General features: G+C 34.3%; 1 protein-coding gene across 18 annotated transcripts in view; it reads left to right on the plus strand.

The window, feature by feature from the left end:
* The window catches only part of CHD9 (chromodomain helicase DNA binding protein 9), a 236,622-nt gene that overhangs the window by 59,260 nt on the left and 159,385 nt on the right, over positions 1-17,977 (plus strand). For 13 of the 18 annotated variants that reach the window (XM_022555133.3, XM_089903036.1, XM_089903034.1 and 10 more), the window contains exon 2: positions 16,648-16,756. The exons of the other annotated variants lie outside the window; for them this stretch is intronic. The gene's annotated coding sequence lies outside the window, so the exon portion shown is untranslated. The remainder of the gene's footprint in view (positions 1-16,647; positions 16,757-17,977) is intronic. 18 annotated transcript variants of the gene reach the window in all.

A 17,977-nucleotide genomic window follows, 5' to 3' on the forward strand; every position in this document is an offset into this window, starting at 1 on the left:
TGTGTACTGGCTTCCTAGAGATGGTAGAACTTGAGTTTAATATCAGAAGCACTAAATAGAGTAACAGGGGTGGTGGGAAGTGATATTATAGGTGAAGAGAACTTCCTGTATGTATTAATGGAGATGTGAGAAAGTTTGATGAATTCAGGCAACATTTCAATATGGTTAAGCCATGGATTACCTGTGGGGGAATCGAAGCAAAAATGGGTAGAGAGGCATTGATATCTTTAGTAAGGGAATAAAATGAGCAAGCATATATATTGGGAGGGCAAAGATGAGTTTTGGCATATTGATGATACTGCTGGTTAGTATAAATATTTTTTAAACGAGTTGGAAACTAAGTACAATCAGATATAACATGCTCTTAGTAATTTTTCTGCAAGCCAATGTAGAATCTTGATATACGTTCTTAGTTCCACAGGTCAGTGAGAGGGAAATACATATATGTTGAGCACTTACTATATTTTAGACTTTATTCTTCTGAACTCTGTAACAGCTCTGCAGTGTAGATGGTCAGGTGAGGAAAAAGAATTTAAAAGAACTGCTGAAGGTTATACAGCTTAGAGATGGCAGAATTTGAACTCACGCCTGAGCTCCTTCAACTATGCCATGGCTGATTGGTATTTGCCAGATATTTTTCTTATTGACTAGTGATCTAATTTATTTTATAACTAATCAGCTGGATGGATACCTTATGCAGTTAGATTAATCTGAAACATACCAAGAAAACATAGAACAGACATAAGGATGGGATTTAATAGAGTTCTATACGCAAATGTTAATAGAGATTGGAATACATGACTTGTAAAGCTTCTTATCTTGACTTCTGTGATGATTTTGTGTATTGTACATTAATAAAACAACCTAAGTTATCTTAAATTGTCTACTGGGAATAATTTTGAAGGATGTTTTTCTGGATAACTATTACAAATTAGTTTATTTCTTTGTTAAGTTCTAGTTTTTGCTGGTGTTCATGTTGTTATATGTTAAGGTCATACTAGCCTGAAAATTTTTTTAAAATGAGGACAGTGATACTCCTACAAATAGTAGAAGGATAGAACAATCATAACATAATAATTATTTTTTTTTTTAGAATTTTAGGTATAGAACATTATGGTTGATGTCTTCAAGAGGAAAAAATAATGTTTTTTTTTAAGTTAAAAGGTATTTTTAAAGTTAAATCTCATAAGCTTTTATTTTAGAATATAGAGCCCACTACTTTTTATCTTGCATTTATTCCTTAATGAGGATTTTAATCTTTTTTTCCTAATATCTCTAGTTTGGTTGGGGTAGGTGTTTTGTGAATATGTGAGTAGAAAATAAACCAAGTAGACAGTGTTGAGTTATAAGACACCTTCACAAGCATTCAGTCCAAACCTGTCATTGACAAGGTAACTGGGGGGCCAGACGGTTAAGTATATTGTCACACTTTCAGTTAGTTACAGGGATTAGAATTTTGGTCTCCTGGTAGGGGGAAAATAAATAATACTAATAGGTTTTAGTCTATAATATTGGATAAGGAAATTTCTCTTTTGGATCCTTTCAGTCTACTTTGAACATGTCTGTTTAGGCTTATAAGTAACTATCAGGTAAATTAAGGAGAGACACAGTTGATGTTCATATTAAAGAATTAAGTTTCATAGTATAGTATTTTGGTTAGAAGTTTTCTCAGCAGGTTAGGTCTGATAATTGGGTCACAGTTTGGGATTTGGTATCCAGACATCTTTTACTCTACTTCCCATAAAATAGCTAAGTATACTACTGAAGGGTAGATTCTATAGCGTATCATGCTTCTTGTTCAAAAAGAACTTGAAAAATACTGGAAAAAAAATTTTTTTTTTTTGGAAAAAATTTTAATGGGCCATAATATACGTACAATGGAGTGTTATTCAGCCTTAAAAAGGTAGGAAGTTCTGACATATGCTACAACATGGATGAACCTTGAATATATTATGCTAAGTGAAATAAGCCACTTACACACACACACACACACAAACACATTGTATAATTCCCCTTAGATGAGGTATCTAATGTAGTCATATTCTTTAGAAACGGCAGAATGGTGGTTGCCAGGGGTTGGGATTGGAGGAAGGAGAATGGGGAGTTGTTTAAATAAATGGGTACAGGATTTCAAATTTGCAAGATGAAAAAATTCTAAAGATTGGTTACACAACAGTCAATATGCTTAAAACTACTGAACTGTACACTTAAAAATGGTTAAGATGGTACATTTTATATATATTTTACCACAATTAAAACTTTAAAATATTTTGTGCTTTGGGGACAAAAACACTAATTTGAAAAGATATATGCACGCCTGTGTTCATTGCAGCACTATTTATAATAGCCAAGATATGGAAGCAACCCAAGTGCCCATCATTAGATGAACAGATAAAAAAGATGTGGTATATATAGAAGAAAGAATGCAGTCTTGCCATTTGCAATAACATGCATGGCCCTAGAGGGTATTATGCTAAGTGAAATAAGAGAAAGACAAATACTGTATACTTTTACTTGCATGTGGAATCTGAAAAACAACAAGGTCATAACAAAACAGAAACAAGAGTTATAGATATGGAGAACAAACAGGTGGTTGCCAGAGGAAAGAGGGTGGGAGAGGAAAGAAAGAAGTGAGGGAGATTGAGAGGTACAAACTTCCAGTTGCAAAAATAAATGAATCACTGGTATGAAAGGTACAGTGTGGGGAATATAGTTAATAACCAAGTAATATCTTTGTATGGTGACATCATAACTAGACTTATCATGGTGATCATTTTGAAATGTATAGAAAAAGACTCTTGTGTAACAGGAACTAATATAATGTAGGTGAATTACACTTCAAAAACAAATATACAAACAAACTCATAGAAACAGAGGTCAGATTTGTCATTACCAGAGGCGGGAGTAGTGGCTGGGGGGAGGGGAATTGGATGAAGGCCATCAAAAGGTACAAGGTAAAGTATAAGATAAACAAGTATTAGGGATGTAGTGTACAACATGATAGAATTAACACTTCTGAATGTTATATATGGAAGTTGTTGAGAGTAAATCCTAAGTTCACATCACAAAAATTTTTTTTTCTATTTCTTCAATTTTGTATCTATATGAAATGATGGATCTCTAAACTTACTGTGATAACAGTTTCATGATGTGTGTAAGTTAGATCATTATGCTGTACACTTTCCACTTACACAGTGCTGTATGTCAAGTATATCTCAGTAAAACTGGAAGAAAAAAACGAAAAATATTTTTAAATGGGTCATAAGCTTAATGTCCAGATAACCCCTAATGCCATTTTTAAAGAAAGTTTCACGTAAGATTTTTTAAAAGGGCAAAAACAGTTTCTGCCTTACGTAGAATTCCTTCTTTGCCGCCTACCCAAATAGAAAGTTTTGTGTGTATATGACATGAATAAGTATTTTTTTTACTGCTTACTATGTGATAAGGATAAATTTCTGACCTCTTAGAACTTACATATTCTGGGTAACATAAGCTTTAAACAAAATAAATATGTAAAGTATATAGAATGTTAGCTAATACTAAGGCAAAAAGTGGGGGGACAGAGATGTGAAGTATTGGAGGAGAACGATGACGTTTTAAATAGGTTGGTCAGGAATGACCTCACCGAGAAAGTTACTTTTGAGAAAAGAATTTATAGGAAATGAGGGAAGAGTGTATTCAGCAAGTGCAAAGGCCCCGAGGTAGGAGCGTGCTTGGCTTTGTGTGTGTTTGTGAATATATATATATATAAACATAAAATATGCCATTTTAAACATTATGTATACAATTCAGTGGCATTTCCATTCACAGTGTTGTGTAACCATCACCACTATTTCCAATTTTCTTCATCACCCCAAACAGAAACTCTCCTTAAATAGCTCCCCACTTCCCCTCTTACCAGCTCCTGGTAACCTCTAATATTTCTGTTTCTATGAATTTACCTATTCTAGATATTTTGTATAAGAGGAATCATACAACATTTTCCCTTCTGTGTCTGCCTTTTATACTTGGCACAGTGTTTATAAGGTTCATCCCTGTTGTAGCATGTATCAGAATCTTACCCCTTTTTGTGGTTGGATAATATTCTATTTTATGTTTATACCAAATTTTGTTTATCAGTTGATGGCGCTTAGAGTTTTTCAACTTTTGGCTATTGTGAATAATGCTACTATGAATATTGCTGTATAAATATCTGTTTGAGTCCCTGTTATTAATTCTTTTGGGTGTATAGTGTATACCTAGGAATAGAACTGCTGGGTTATATGGTAATTCTATGTTTAACTTTTTGAGGAACCACCACACTCTTTTCCACATTGGCTGTCCCATTTTACATTCCTACCAGCAGTGTAGGAGGGTTTCAGTTTCTCCACATTCTCCTCAATGCTTGTTATTTTCCCTTATGTTATAGCATCTGTAGTAGGTATGAAATATCTCATTGTGATTTTGATTTGCATTCCCTTAGTGACTGTTGAGTAACTTTTCATGTGTTTATTGGCCATTCCTTTAAGTTGGGTTGTCTTTACAGTATTTAATTGTAGGAATTCTTTATAAATTCTGGGTATTAAACTATTATTAGATATGATTTGCAAATATTTTCTCCCATTTTGTGAGTTGTCTTCACTCTTTTGATACTGTCTTTTGATGCACAAGTTTTCAGTTGTTATGAAGTCCAATTTATCTATTTTTTTCTATTTTCGCCCATGCATTTAGTGTTATATTTAAGAAATCATTGCCAAAACGAAAGTCATGAAGATTTGCCTCCATGTTTTCTTCTAAGAGTGTTAGAATTTTAGCTTTTAAATTTAGATCTTTGATCTGCTTGTGTTAATTTTTATATATGGTATAAGGTAAGGGTTCAGCTTCATTCTTTTGCAGGTGGCTCTTCAGTTTTCCTAGCATCAGTTGTGGAAGAGACTGTTTTTCCCCATTGAATGGTCATGGTGCCGTTGTCAAAAATCAATTGACCAGGGCTTCCCTGGTGGCACAGTGGTTGAGAGTCCGCCTGCCGATGCAGGGGACACGGGTTTGTGCCCCAGTCCGGGAAGATCCCACATGCCGCGGAGCGGCTGGGCCCGTGAGCCATGGCCGCTGAGCCTGAGCGTCCGGAGCCTGTGCTCCGCAACGGGAGAGGCCACAACAGTGAGAGGCCCGCGTACCACAAAACAAACAAACAAAAAAAAAAACATCAATTGGCCATAGATGTGAGGGTTTATTCCTGGGCTTTCAGTTCCATCCCGTTGGTCTGTATGTCTGTCCTTATGCCAGTACCACACTGTTTTGATAATTGTAGTTTTGTAGTAAGTTTTGAAACCGAGAAGTGTGAGTCTTCCAACTTTGTTCTTTTTCAAGATTGTTTTGGCTGTTCTGGGTCCCTTGAAATTCCATATGAATTTCTGCAAAAAAACATCGTTGGAATTTTGATAGGAATTGCATTGAATCTGTAGGTCACTTTGGGTAGTATTGTCATCTTAACAATATTATGTCTTCCAATTCATGTCTTTGATTTATTTTTCTTTAATAAATTTATTTATTTAATTTATTTATTTTTGGCTGCTTTAGGTCTTCATTACTGTGCACGGGCTTTCTCTAGTTGCCGTGAGCGGCAGCTACTCTTCATTTGCAGTGCCCAGGCTTCTCATTGTGATGGCTTCCCTTCTTGCAGAGCACGGGCTCTAGGCACACGGGCTTCAGGAGTTGTGGCTCACGGCCTCTAGAGCACAGGCTCGGTAGTTGTGGCACACGGGCTTAGTTGCTCCGTGGCATGTGGGATCTTCCCAGACCAGGGCTCAAACCTGTGTCCCCTGCATTGGCAGGTGGATTCTTAACCACTGTGCCACCAGGGAAGCCCCTTGTCTTTGATTTATTTAGATTTCATTATTCACAGGATGTCTTTCCATTTATTTAGATATACTTTAATTCCTTTCAGCAATGTTTTGTAGTCTTCAGTGCCCACATCTTACATGGCCTTTGTTAAATTTATTCCTAAGTATTTTTTTAAATGCTATTGTAAATGGAATTTTTTTCTTAATTGCCTTTTTGGAATGGTGATTGCTATCTTACAGAAATACAACTGATTTTTCTGCATAGATTTGTATCCTGCAATTTTGATAAATTCGTTTATTAGCTCTAACTCTGTGTGTGTGTGTGTGTATTTATAGTTTTCTATAGATGTTACCTGTGAATAGAGATAGTTGTACTTCTTTTTTTTCCACTTTGGATGCCTTTTATTTTACTTTTTTTGCCTATTTTGTCCAGCTGAATTTTCCAGTACTGTGTTGAATAGAAGTGGTGAAAGTGGGCATCCTTGTCTTGTTCTTGATATTGGGGCAAAAGTTTTCATTCTTTTACCATTGAGTATGATGTTAGCTGTAAGTTGTTCATATATGGCTTTTATCAAACTGGGGACGTTTCTTTCTATTCCTGTTTTACTGAGTGTTTTTATCAGAAAGAGTGTTAGGCTTTGTCAGACACTTTTTCTTCATCAATTGAGTTAATATTGTGTTTTTTCCTTCATTCTGTTAATAAGATATATGATATTGATTGATTTTTTATATGTTAATTACCTTTATATACCTAGGATAAGTCCCACTAGGTCATGATGTATATGTTGTATATGTGTGTATATATGTGTATAATCTGCTGGATTTGGTTTTCTAGTATTTTGTTGATGATTTCTTCATCTGTATTCATAAGGGTTATTATTCTTTGGTTGGGTTTTTTGTTTTTGTTTTTTTGTAATGCCTTTGGCTTCAGTATCAGGGTAATGTTGACCTCACAGAATGAGTTAGAAAGTGTTCCCACCTTTTCACTTTTGTGGAAGAGTTTGAGAAGGATTGGTGTCAATCCTATAAATAATTGATAGAATTCACCATTAAAGAAATCTGGTCCTGGACTTTTATTTGTTGGGAGTTTTTTTGTTTGTTTTGTTTTTTAAATTTTATTTTATTGGGGTATGGTTGTTTTATTGGGAGGGTTTGGGTTACAGATTCAATCTCCTTATTTCTTATAGATCTATTTAGATTTTCTATTTCTTTTTGTGTGAGTTTTGGTAGTTTTTGCGGTAGTTTGTCCATTTCATCTAGGTTATCCAATTTGGTGTACAGTTCACATTATCCTTTTATAATCCTTATTTTGTAAAGTCTGTATTAATGTCCTCTCTTGTGTTTCTGCTTTGAATAATTTGGATGTTCTCTCTTTTCTCTTAGCCAATCTGGCTAAAGGTTTGTCAATTTTGTTGATCTTTTCAGAGAACTAAGGATAGATTTCATTGATTTTTTTTTTCTATTGCTTTTCTCTATTTCACTTATCTCTAATCTTTATTATTCCTTTCCTTCTGCTATCTTTGGATTTGTTTGCTCTTTTTTATTTCATTAAGGTGTACAGTTAGGTTATTGCTCTGAGGTCTTTTTTTTTTTTTTTTTTTGCGGTACGCGGGCCTGTCACTGCTGTGGCCTCTCCCGTTGCGGTGCTCCGGACACACAGGCTCAATGGCCATGGCTCACGGGCCCAGCCGCTCCACGGCATGTGGGATGGCATGAACCCGTGTCCCCCGCATCGGCAGGCAGACTCCCAGCCACTGCGCCACCAGGGAAGCCCAGATGTCTTTCTTTTTTAATGTAGTTGTTTACAGATAATAAATTTCCATTGGAGCATTGCTTTTACTGCATCTCATTAGGTTTGGTATTGTTGTGTTTTCATTTTCATTCATCTGAAAGTATTTTCTAGTTTCCCTTGTTATTTTTTCTTTGATGCATTGGTTGTTTAAAAGTGTTTTGTTTAATTTCCATATATTTGTGAGTTTTCCAGTTTTGCTTCTGTTATTGATTTCCAGATTTGTTCTGTTGGGATCAGAAAGATACTTTGTATACTTTCAATCTTTTTAGATGTATTAAAAGTTTTGTGGCCTGCTATGTGGTCTATCCTGGAGAAAGTTTCAGGAGCATTTGAGAAGAATAAACATTGTGCTATTGTTAGGTGGAGTGTTTTGTATATATATTTTAGGTCTAATTGGTTTATAGTATTCAAATCCTCTATTTTCTTATTGACTTTTTGTGTGGTTGTTCTATCCACTATTGAACATAGGATATTGAAGTTTCCAACTGTTACTGTAGAACTGTCTGTTTCTTCTTTCAATTCTATGTATATTTGCTGCATAGATTATGTGGCTCTATTGTTAGACACATACATGTTTATAATTATTACATATTTTTGATGGATTGAACCATGTATTGATATGTTATGATGTTCTTTGTTTTTTGTAACCTTTTTGACTTAAAATCCATTGTTTGATGAAAATATAGCTATTGCAGGTCTCTTGATTATTATTTGCATGGGATATCTTTTTCTGTCCTTTCATCTTTAACCTCTTTGTGGTTTTGTATTTAAAGTGAGTCTTTCGTAGATCACATACAGATGGATCATGTTTTTGATTTTGTTTTTATCCATTCTGCCAATATCTTCCTTTTAACTAGAGAATTTAATTCATTTATATTCTAAGTAATTACTGATAAGGGAAAACTTATTTCTGTCATTTTGCTATTTGCTTTTTTATGTCTTACATGCTCTTGATTCCTCCATTCATCCTGCTCTTTTTTTGTATTCAATTGATTTTTTTGTAGTGTACCATTTTGATTCCCTTTTTCCCTTTTCTGTATATATTTTAGTTATTTCCTAAGCTATAATAACAGCTTGTTTGTATGCCTGTGAAAATGATCTAGTAGAATGAGAAAAATTGATGACTCAGGAGACAGAAGTAAGAGTGACTGTTACAGTGTCCCTCAGCAGGTAGGAGTAGAGAAGGAAGGCAGAGGAAAGAGAGTATTAACTTTTTACTGCTTGTTACAAAAACGAAACATTTTTTAAGTTAAAAAAAATCTAAAGCAGAGGAAATTAAAAAGTAATGTCTTCTGTGATTTTTCAGATTTATTTGTGATGTGGTTGGGAATTTGATCAGAAATAGTTTGGCTTGTGAGTGGGAGATTGTTATTCTGGTATATGAGTATCTGTATCCTATCAGTAAGGTCCTCAGAAGAGGAGAGGAAAGTAGATCTAGAAATGAATATAAAAACCTGGATGGGAGGAGTACAGTTGCTCCCCTACTTTCATTCTTATTAGGTACAGAACTTGGCAGTCCTTGTTACCTTTTAAAGGGCCAGCTCTATATAACTGAAGGGCAATATTGATTCCATACTAACTTATTATTTACATCCTTTCAATTAGTATTTGTTGCTTAAAGTCTCTGGACTTCCTACCTTTTAAAAAATAAAAATTCTAGATAATTAAATTTCAAATTCTGATTTTCATTAATATTATGCTGATGTTTTCTGAGTTGTCATGTGACATTCCAAAGCAAACTCTTCCTCAATTCTAGCATCACTTACTGTTTTTAATGATAATAAAACAATATGTTGCATTTATATGGAAAGTATAAGTGTGTAGGATAGACAACAGGTTTTATCATTTGTGACAGCATCAGAAAGGATCAGTTTAGTTTCATTGTTTATTGAACTTTTAAATTTTGATTAAAATAATCACAGTAGGGCTTCCCTGGTGGCACAGTGGTTGAGAGTCTGCCTGCCGATGCAGGGCACACGGGTTCATGCCCCGGTCCGGGAGGATCCCACATGCCACGCGGAGCGGCTGGGCCTGTGCGCGTCCGGATCCTGTGCTCTGCAACGGGAGAGGCCACAGCAGTAAGAGGCCTGCGTACTAAAAAAAAAAAAAATCACAATAGCTTATTTTCAAAAGCTGTGTTTCTTGAGTCATTTAAAAAGTATGTTTATTTTAGAGTTCTTATTTATTTTAAAATTTTACAAGAGTATAATTTGTATTTACCATTAATTGCTTAGTTTAACACTGCCATAGTTTCAAAATTACATTGGATAGCTGAAATATCTTATTTGAGAAGACTAACAGACTTCCATTGTAACTTGACTAAATCTTTCAAAGCAAATTCACTTGCTTTATTTTTTCTCAGAAAAAATGAATCTGCCTTGCAAACACTTGCCAAGTAAAATTAGTTGATAATGAGGTTGAAGAAAATAAAATTTTAATTGACCACTATAACCTTCATCCTTATTTAAGAGAGATAACAGAAAATTAGAAGACTCAAAATAATTTTGCCCATATAACTTTTTCTTTATAAAATAACTTTACTGAGATATAATTCAGATACTAAATAATTCACCCAAAGTATATAATTCAGTGACTTTTAGTATATTCACAGTTATGCATCTATCACCAAAAGTAATTTTATAACATTTTCATTGTCCCCCAAAGAACCCCCATAACCTGTATCCAACACTCACCAATCCTTCTGGCCCCACCCCTTGACAACCACTAATCTGCTTTCTGTCTCTATATATTTGCCTATTCTTGACATTTCATATAAATGTAGTCCTTTGTGACTGGCTTCTTTCATTTGGCATGTTTTCAAAGCTCATCCATGTTTTAGCATGTATCAGTACTTACTGTCAAATAATATAACATTATATCAATATACTGCATTTTATTTCACCATTCATCAGTTGGTGGATATTGGATTGTTTCCTCTTTTTATCAGTAATGCTTCAGTGAACATTGTTGTGTAAGCATCTGTTTGAGTCCTTTCAATTTCTTTGGGTGTATACTGTTTGAGGGGTTGCCAGACTGACTACATTTCTAACAGCAGTTTATGAGAATTCCAGCTTCTTTACATCCTCACTAACACTTGTTATTTTCCGTTATTATTTTCCTCCTATCCTAGTGTATATGAAGTGGTATCTCATGATTTTGGTATGCATTTCCCTGTTGACTAATGATGTTTACTGTATTTTCATGTGCTTATTGGCCATTTGTATATCTTCTTGGAGAAATGTCTACTCAGATCCCTCGGCCACTTTTTAATTGGATTATTTGTCTACTATTAAGTTGTAGGAATTTTTTTAATATATTCTAGATATAAGTCCCTTATCGGATACATGATTTGCAGAATTTTTCTCACATTGTCACCCCCTTTATCTCATTCTGCCATGGGGTTTCTTTTCGCTTTCTTCATATCCTTTGAAGTACAGAAATTTTTAATTTTGATGATGCTCATTTTTTTCTATTAAAACTTTTCTCATTTTGCTTAAGTAAAGACTCTAGTAACCATCTAAATAATATAGCAGGAGTATGTTCTGGCACATATTATATAATACTCTGTATTTCTATATTTATAAGGTAGTATATGCTTTTTTTTTTTTTTTTTTTTTGCGGTATGCGGACTTCTCATTGTTGTGGCCTCTCCTGTTGTGGAGCACAGGCTCCGGACCCGCAGGCTCAGCGGCTATGGCTCACGGGCCCAGCCGCTCTGTGGCATGTGGGATCCTTCCGGACCGGTGTATGAGCCCGTGTCCTCTGCATCGGCAGGCAGACTCTCTACCACTGCGCCACGAGGGAAGCCCCAGTATATGCTTTTTAATAGCTTTATTATATTTGCTTCCCTAAAGCTGTGTTGAGGATGCATATTTAGACTCTGGTTAGCTATTTATTTCCATTTTTTCTCTGTGTTTAATTTGTACCTTGTGAATAATTTTCCATTCTATAATTGAAGTGACAGTTTTAGTTCCTAGGTTTATTTATATCAACTCGAATTTAACCTTTCTAGTATTGCATTTCATCCTATTTTTTGAATAGGATGATCCCCCCCCCCAGTTTATTAGGATTACTTTGAAGTATATTTAAATTCATAATTTTTTGCAGTTTCATAGCATCTTCAGATTTGAGGTAGTTACTGTGAAATTCTTAGATCAATTAATGATGTAGTATAGATTATCTGTATGCCTATAAACCTTGTTGAAACTCACTAATAAGTAACTCTGAGGTACTACATTAAAACCAAGAGTTCTCAAGTGCCAGGATTCATAAAATATCAGGATCAGAAGGAACTTTAAGTCTTACTAGTCAGTTACCGATATGCTGCTGGATTCCTCTTTACAAAATCTCTTTTGAGGTCTCAGTTAGCCTGTTTAAAATTTGAATATGTAACTTTAGTAATAAGGAACTCATTATCTTTGTCTTTGGATAGCTCTGTTTCAAATTCCTTTCTTACATTGAGCCAAAATAATTTCCCCTATAGTTTTCTGGTAACCTATCATTCTAGATCTGCCATTTGGGGTCCTACAGATAGCATGAGTAATAGCGTGGAAAATGAACAATAGGACATTATAGAAAGATAACAAGTAGATTGGTGTGATTAGATTGTAGAGGATGTGGAGAGATGGTGGGGTGGTGACTGGAGATGAGAAAAAATTTGAAGGGCACATGGTCAGCATTAGGGAACAATAGGTTTCCTTTGACAAGTGACATCATCAAATCTCTGTTTCAACAAAACTTAACTTTGGTCACAATGTGCACGATAGATTACAGTGGGGAAATAATTTTGGGCAGAAAGGTTGGTTTTATTTATACACTGCCATTATCCAAATAAAAAATGTAGGAGAAAGATTTTAGAAGAAAGATTGGTTTGGGACCTGTTGAGTTTATACTTATGGGGAAGTCCAGGAGGCAGCTGGAAAGATACTACTAGACATAAAAATTTTAAAGTTGTCAGCAGGTAGATGATAGAGGATGAGCTTACCCAGGGAGGATATCTAGACTGAGGCGAGGACTGAGGAGAGAAACTTTAAGAAGCATGGTTTCAAGTAACTTCACCAATCTGCTTGCTGTCCTCTGAGTATGTCCCATTTTGTCTGTATTCTTCTTTAAATTAAACACTCAGGTGTGAATATTATACCCAGATTTGGTGTGACCAGCATAAGTGAATATAACATTTTGTTTAACCAGCATCCTGTTGATAGACATCTAGGCTATATTCAGTCTTTTGCTGGAGCAAATAATGCTGCAATAAATAGCTGTATCTGCCATTTCAGTCATACATGAACATATTTATGGAATAAATTGTTAGAAGGGAATTTGTTCAGTCAAAGCGTATGTGCACTTGAAATCTTTATGGATATTGGCAAATTTCTCTCCTTAGAGATTTCACCATTTTAGACTTCACAGCGGTCATATGAGAGTATTTTTTTCCAACAACTTCACTAATATGTGTTATTAGACTTTGGAATTGTTGTGAGTCTGATAGGTGAAAGATGGTATATCAGTATGGTTCTAATTGACATTCTCTTATTTTGAATGAGAATATGAACTGACTCTTGGTATCCTTTGCCCATTTTTTTATTAGGCTATTAGTATTTTGTAGGAAATCTTGATATATTTAAAAATGAGCACGTCAGGGAATTCCCTGGCTGTCCAGTGGTTAGGACGCTGCGCTTCCACTGCAGGGGGCTGGGTTTCAGTCCCTGGCTGGGGAAGATCCTGCAACCCACACCACAAGGCCTTTTAAAAAAAAAAGAGCACTTCATCAGTAAATGAGTTGCAGTATTTCTCAGTTTGCTACTTTTCTTTTGTAATCTAGTTTATGAATTTTTTTTTTTTTTTTTGGCCACGGCTTGCTGGATGTTAGTTTCCTGACAAGGGATTGAACCTGCACCTTTGGCAGTGAAAGCCACTTGACCACCAAGGAATTCCCTAATTTATGAATTTTTTCATAAAGTTATTTGTGTAATCTAATTAGTGATTCTTTAAATGACATGTAGATTTTGTTCCATAAATAGAAAATAAGGTGACCCTGTCCATGTTTTCTTCTAGTATTTTCATGGTTTTTCATTTCTGACATTTATATCTTTGATCCATTTGTAATTTATCTTGGTTTGAGAACAAGATAGGGATCTAACTCTTTTTTTCAGGTGGCCATCCAATTGTTTTGTTTATTTTATAGTTCATTTCCCCCCAATTTGAGATACTAAGTTACTTTCTATTATATCTGTTTGGCTTCTCATATGTCAATACCACCATGTTTTGATAAATGAAATTTTATAATGCTTTAATATTTAGTAGGATTAGTTCTTCCTGGTTGTCCTTCTTTTTTCAGATCTTTTCCTGGCTTTGCTTTTTGTCTAAGTAGAAACACCTTGTCTGACTGTGAAAAAAACCGCTGGAATTTTTACTGAGGCCACATTAATTTCAGACATTAGTGTATGGAGAGTTCATATATTTATAATAGTATACTGAGAGTTCATTTATAATATGGACATAGTTTTCTATCTAAGAGCATTTTATATAAAGAATATGAAGTAGTTATCAACATTAAAAATCAGGGAATTTCCAGCTCCTCTTTAAAACTTAGAAACAACAATTAACTGAAGCTGTCTAGTGGCCACCCCTTTGTACTTATAGTCAGCCATAGTTCTCTTCTGGCCAGCTTCACTCATTTATGTTACCGGCCTGGCCTCTGTAGAATTTGCAACCTGAATATACTTGTAGAATTGGTTATCTGTACTGAAAACAGAACCCCATAGTTAAAAGTTATTAGATTTGATCCATTGCTCCATTCTCTTGAGATTCTTTTGTATGTTGGTTCTGTTAACTATGGTAATTAAGTCTGCCTTCCAACTTAAAATCACCTTCATTTAAGCTGAACCAGACAAGCTGATGATAGAAATTCTGTAGTACACGATTGGAAAATTAATTAGTACTATTTCAGGGTGGTTTTACCTGGTTACCAGTATATTGTCACATAATTTTACTAGTGTTAAGCTAGTAAATTCTGTACTATCTACCTGTCATGTACTTAGACGCACTATAGGAGCCCTAGGGAAATTAGTAATATGGGACCAATAGTTGAAGGTTTATCCCTTTAACATTAAACCTTTATTTTAACCATTTTAGATAAAATTTTTCCCATTTCAGTAAATGGGGAATATTTTGCCTATAGCTTTGAAAAGAGAAGCTTTAAGGGAGACATAAGTCTTCAGGAATTTGAAGGTTTGTCACAATTAGGTTTATTTTAAACAATCTCAAAGTAAATGCCTAGAAAGGAAGGAGGAAATTTGACTTGATGTAAAGAAGAACTTTCTAATAGGTATTCAAGCCTAGTTTGAATGCCTTAACAAGAGTTGTTTCTAGAAGTATACAGAACATTTTTTTTTTAAACAAAGAAATGGCAGACTCAAGTTTGCCAGCTTTTTATTTTGCCAAGTAAGAATATTCTTTTCTTTTTAATTTTAAAGATCTAATTGGCTTTATTAAATGATTCATGAATTGGGCAGCATCCCATCTAGCAAATAGAGAGGAATTCCCAGGATATTCTTTAAAATGACTAATATCCTTGTCATTATCATTTAATTTTTTAAAAAAATGTTTCTGGGTCCAACTTTAAGTGTTTTGGTCACTGTCATTGGAAGAGGTGATATTTGCTATCTAACAATAACTTCAAATGTTAGTAGTCACAGTAAAAATGTTAGTCAAGTGTTAAGCCAGAGAAGAAATTTTAATCGGTGAAATAGTTCCCTATTGCCTCTAGAATAAAGTCCACATTTCTTAACATGGCTAATAAAAGACCTGGATATCTGACTTCTGCTTGCCTCTCGACATCTCTCTGTTGGGCTAATAGCATGCTCTGGCCACATTATGCTATTGAGTAGTTCCCAAAATGTCTTGTCCTGGCTCACCTCTGGGCATTTCTTTAGTGTTCCCTCTGTGCTCTTGCCAGTTTTAGGTACAATGCAAGAGAGTGAGGGGATTGTAAAAGACCTGTTCTCTACCCTGATAGAGGTTACAGCTTACGGGTAGAGTATTTTACCTTTCATCTTTGGAGCAGACAGGATTGTAGTTAATATTTTGTATAGTTACTTTTGTTCTTTGGGTTTTTTTTACAGATGAAAACAAAAAGTATGTGATCTTCTCAAGGTCATACAGCTAGAAGGTAGTAGAGCCAGGACTCAGGTCTAGTGTTTGTTTAAAGTATCATGTTCTTTCTAATTCCTGTGTAGTCATTCACTGATTTAGCAAAAATGTATTGCATGCCTACTATGCTAGGCAACATACTAAGGATACAAAGATTATAAAGGTGTTCCTTTTTTCCAAGGGTGTAGAGTCTGCTGGAGAGAAAAGGTAATATATTATCACAATGCAATATTATTTATTATTTATCATATGCACAGTACTAGACAGGCTTGAGTAGGCAGAGTCATTCTATAGGAGATGAATCCTAAACTGAATTTTCTCCAGGTACAAATATGAAATAGCTATAAGTAGCTCATAAACAAAGTAAAAATTAATGTAGCAGAAATTTAATACTGTATAGAAATGTTGCAGACATGACTATAATAGAGGACTGAATAATTTGGTAGGGATCAATGGTTGTATTAAGTTGGAAAAGCTATTAATGTGTGGAAATTACTGGGAAGCCTAATTCATTTAGTCTCAAAATTATTGAGAGACTTAGAGAATATAGAAATGTCTTGGAGAAAAAGCAACTATTAGACACTAAGGAAAGTAAATTTACCATTGAAGTAAGTTTTTATATATATATATATTCTATATATATATATATATAAGTTTATATATATATATATATATATATTCTGTTATAGAACACATATTTAGAGGTCTTATTTTTACTCATATGACCCAGTTCAAACATCACCTCTTCTCTATGCCTTTCCTGATCTTTTCCGGACATAATTAATTGCTATCCGATCTGTACTACCACAGTATAGTGATTTGTATACATCTCTGCTAAGACGTATATCATATTATTTGTTTATGTGTTTTCTTCCCCTCTAGATTATGAATTTTTTGAAGGCAGGGATTCTGTCCTATTGATATTTGAATCCATTTTATATGATCATCATCATGTTTGGCATCGGATGACTGTAGAAATGAAGATAGATAAGTAATTTGTTTTTGATTCTAAATACTTGTTTTAACTTTAGAAGAATTCTGTCCTCCAAATGTCTTAATTTAATGTACTTAATTGATAAGGCCCACTACAGCATTGCTCCAACTTGTATTTCCACCTTTATTTTCCACTTTTCTCCTTTTATATACTCTGCAGTGGTCATACTATTTCCTAAATATACTTCCTGCCTGCCTGCCATTTCTTTATTCCTGAATTCTTTGCCTGGCCTTTCCTTCCAATCCCTTTTCTAAGACCCCTTCAAATGCTAATTGGTCTAAGAAGCTTTTCCTGAATAACTTGCCAAGTATGCTCTCTTCTCTTTATAAATCACCTTATAGATAAACTTGTGCCTCTCAGGCCACGTTTATCATATTTTATTCAGTATATGACGTGCTTTTCTTGTGCCATTACTCCTTATCTCCCCCATTTAGATTCTGAACTTCCTGAGGGCAGGGGCTTTTGTAGTTTCTACAAAGCTTCTTTGGATGTAATGGACAGTCCATAAATATTTGCTTAATTAAATAGTTAAAATTGGACTGATGCGATGTTTTTATAAAGTTGGAAAATAGTAAATTTACTAGAATGAAATAAGATGATAGCTCTTAAGAGGAGCTTAATTGATTAATCAATTAAGAAATTAATCAATTGTAGAATAAACTGTTCAAATCAGAAAAGATGACCATTTTTTTTAGATTTTATGGGCATGTTTTCATAGTTCACCTTTAGTTTCTGTTTTTATAACTAAGGTTGATGACTTACATGTATCTTGTTGCATATGAAATGTATATCTTCTTAGTATAGTAAGGTGTCTATATTCATTTCCCTCATTAGATGTTCCTCTTCTGTTTGTACTTTTATAAAAGCACAAATATTGTATTGTATTATATTGGTAATGGTCTATTTACTTGTCTGTATCCCCCTTCAGAGGTCAGTTATTAATCATCCTAGTGCCTAGAAGTTGTTTATCAATAAATGTTGGAAAAGTAGATAGCAAAATTGTTTTCTTAATTAAACTTTTTACTTCTCCCCATATTTTCAGTAGGCTTCGGGTTACATAAATGTAGAAAATACTTTGCTTTAGCATAATCTACCATAATGTACAAAAATTCAAAGACTATACCATTTCTTTCCTAAATGGAATATTACTGCTCTGATACATCATAAACTTATTTCCAGAACAGTGTTCTAAAAAACATTTAACTATTTCTTAAGAAT

Source organism: Delphinapterus leucas, chromosome 20 (genome assembly GCF_059928025.1).
Source record: "Delphinapterus leucas isolate spDelLeu-1000000601 "Yukka" chromosome 20, BTC_Dleu_Yukka2, whole genome shotgun sequence".
Classification (NCBI taxonomy): Eukaryota; Metazoa; Chordata; class Mammalia; order Artiodactyla; family Monodontidae; genus Delphinapterus; species Delphinapterus leucas.